The 3,124-nt window shown below is 40.8% G+C and overlaps 1 non-coding gene across 1 annotated transcript; it reads left to right on the forward strand.

The window, feature by feature from the left end:
• The first annotated feature begins 286 nt into the window (after nucleotides 1-286).
• On the forward strand, nucleotides 287-393 carry LOC115931377 (U6 spliceosomal RNA). The gene has a single exon (XR_004067877.1). It is a non-coding gene; the product is annotated as a U6 spliceosomal RNA (small nuclear RNA).
• The last annotated feature ends 2,731 nt before the right edge of the window (nucleotides 394-3,124 follow it).

Here is a 3,124-nt window from a genome sequence, read left to right on the forward strand (position 1 = left end):
GCTTAAAATAGAATTTCCTAGGCAGTTCTATAGCACATACTTATGGAAAATGTTACATTCAGCAGTCAGAACTGGCCCTGGATCATCAAAACAGTGGTTATTACCATCATTTATTAACTTGAGGCTTCTCAATTCAAGATGCTGTATAAACTGAAGACATTCGTTTTCTACCCAAAAAACACCACAATTTGGGTTGAATTCTAGCTCTACCACTTGCTGCTTGTGCGACCTTAAGCATATTAACCACTCCAAGCCTCAGTATTTCCACCTATAAAACAAGGCTGCTGTGCTCACTTTGGCAGCATATATACTAAAATTGGATCGATACAGAGAAGATTAGCATGGCCCCTGCACAAAGATGACATGCAAATTCGTGAAGCATTCCATATTTTTAACAGACAACCTACAGAATAAGAGAAAATTTTTGCAATCTATCCATCTGACAAAGCTCTAATATCCAGAGTCTACAAGGAACTCAAACAAATTTACAAAAAAAAAACAACTCCATTAAAAAGTGGGCAAAGGACATGCATAGACATTTCTCAAGAGAAGACATCCATGCAGCCAGCAAACATATGAAAAAAAGCTCAACATCACGGATCATTAGAGAAATGCAAATCAAAACCACAATGCAATACCATCTCATACCAGTCAGAATGGCAATTATTAAAAAGACAAGAAACAACAGATACTGGTGAAGTTGCGAAGAAAAAGAAACACTTCTACACTGTTGGTGGGAATGAGATTAGTTCAACTATTGTGGAAAACAGTGTCGTGATTCCCCAAAGATCTACAAACAGAAATACTATTTGCTCCAGCAATCTCATTACTAGGTATATACCCGAAGGAATAGAAATCATTCTATTATAAAGATGCATGCACGCATATGTTCATTGCAGTACTATTCACAAGAGCAAAGATATGGGATCAACCCAAATGCCTATCAACAGTAGACTGAATAAAGAAAATATGGTGCATATACACCATGGAATAGTATGCAGCCATAAAAAGGAATGAGATCATGTCCTTTGCAGGGACATGGATGGAGCTGGAAGCCGTTATCCTCAGCAAACTAGTGCAGGTACAAAAAACCAAACACCACATGTTCCACAAGTGGAACAAGCTACCGCAAGTGGAAGCTGAACTATGAGAACACATGAACACATGGGGGAGAACGACACACACTGAGGACTGTTGGAGGTGGTTGCAGGGGAGGGAGACCATCAGGAAGAACAGCTAATGGATGCTGGGCTTAATACCTGGTGATGGGTTGATCTGTGCAGCAAACCACCATGGCACATATTTACCTATGTAACAAACCTGCATATGTATGCCAGAACTTAAAATAAAAGTTGATTTTAAAAAATAGGGCTGCCAGGCATCGTGGCATATGACTGTAGTCCCAGCTACTCGGAAGGCAGAGGCCTGAGGATCACTTGAGCTCAGGGGTTCCAGGCTGTAGTGTGCGATGATTGTAACTGTGAATAGCCACTGCACTCCAACCCGGACAACATAGTGAGAGTCCATCTCATAAAAGAAAGGCTAATAGTAGTAGCTACTCCACAGGATAGCTCTTTTTGGAGAAAATTTAATTGGATAGTACTTATAAAGTACTTATCAGAGTGTGTAGTATATAGCATGCCTTCTACTAATAGTAAGAATAATGAACGTTCTCTGATTTCAAGTTTTTACAACATATTATGTTGCATTGGTAATCCTTCATTAAAAAATGTACTTGGCCATCTGAGGTGGCTTACACTTGTAATTCCAGCAATTTGGGAGGCCATAGGGGGAGAATCACTTAAAGCCAGGAGTTCAAGACCAGCTTGGGCAAGAAAGTGAGACCCTGTCTCTACAATAAATAAATAAATAAATAAATAAATAAATAAATAAATAAATAACTGAGTGTGCTGCTGTGTGCCTATAGTCCCAGCTACTCAGGAGGCTGAGGCAGGAGAATCATTTGATTGCCCAGGAGTTCGAGGCTGCAGTGAGCTATGATCATGTGACTGCACTCTAACCTGGGTGATAGAGCAAGACCCTGTTGCTTAAAAAAAGGACTTAAAAAATTTTTTTTAACCTTACACAATCTGATGTGAGAAAGACTGCCTCTGAAGCCCAGGAAATTTGAGTAACAAATACAGATTCTTGGCCCAATGGTCTAGTACTCTAGATCTCTGGTTTTCAACCTGAGTTCTGTAGAATCCTAAGTTTGTTGTTGTTGTTGGCTTTTTTTGAGACAAAGTCTTGCTCTGTCACCCAGGCTGGAGTGAACTCACGCAATCTCGGCTCACTGCAACCTCTGCCTCCCAGGTTCAAGTGATTCTCCTGTCTCAGCTTCCCGAGTAGCTGGGATTACAGGTGCCTGCCACCACACCTGGCTAATTTTTGTATTTTTAGTAGAGCCGGGGTTACACTATGTTGCCCAGGCTGGTCTTGAACTCCTGACCTCAAGTGATCCGCCTGCCTGGGCCTCCCAAAGTGCTGGGATTACAGGCATGAGCCACCATGCCCGGCCCAAATCCTAAGATTCTAAGGAGGTTCTTTAGAGGTTCGCAAATATTTGATTAGAATTTTACATTAAAACTCTGATTTAGGGCCAGGTCTGGTGGCTTACGCCTGTAATCCCAGCATTTTGGGAGGCCAAGGTGGGCAGATTGCTTGAGGACAGGAGTTCGAGACCAGCTTGGCCAACATAGCAAAACCACGTCTCTACTAAAAATACAAAAAATATTAGCTGGGTGGAAATGGTACACACCTGTAATCCCAGCTACTCAGGAGGCTGAGGAACAAGAATTGCTCGAACCTGGGAGGCAGATGTTGCAATGAGCCGAGATTGCTCCACTGCACTCCATCCTGGGTGACAGAACAAGACTCTGTTTCAAAATAAATAAAGAATAATTAATTAAAAAATAAAACTATGATTTAGAAAACAAAATGAATTCTCAATATGTTATACAGAAATATCCTGGAGGTTACCAACAAATTGATACTTACACTACCAGATAATTCATTTTGTATAGACCTCAGAATAAAGCTTCCTCTGCTGTCTGTTTAATTGAAGAGTATCAAGAAAATCGAGCTATTAAATATCTGCTAGAATGTGAATGAGTTAGAATGTCCC

This window comes from Gorilla gorilla, chromosome 19, assembly GCF_029281585.2.
Source record: "Gorilla gorilla gorilla isolate KB3781 chromosome 19, NHGRI_mGorGor1-v2.1_pri, whole genome shotgun sequence".
Classification (NCBI taxonomy): Eukaryota; Metazoa; Chordata; class Mammalia; order Primates; family Hominidae; genus Gorilla; species Gorilla gorilla.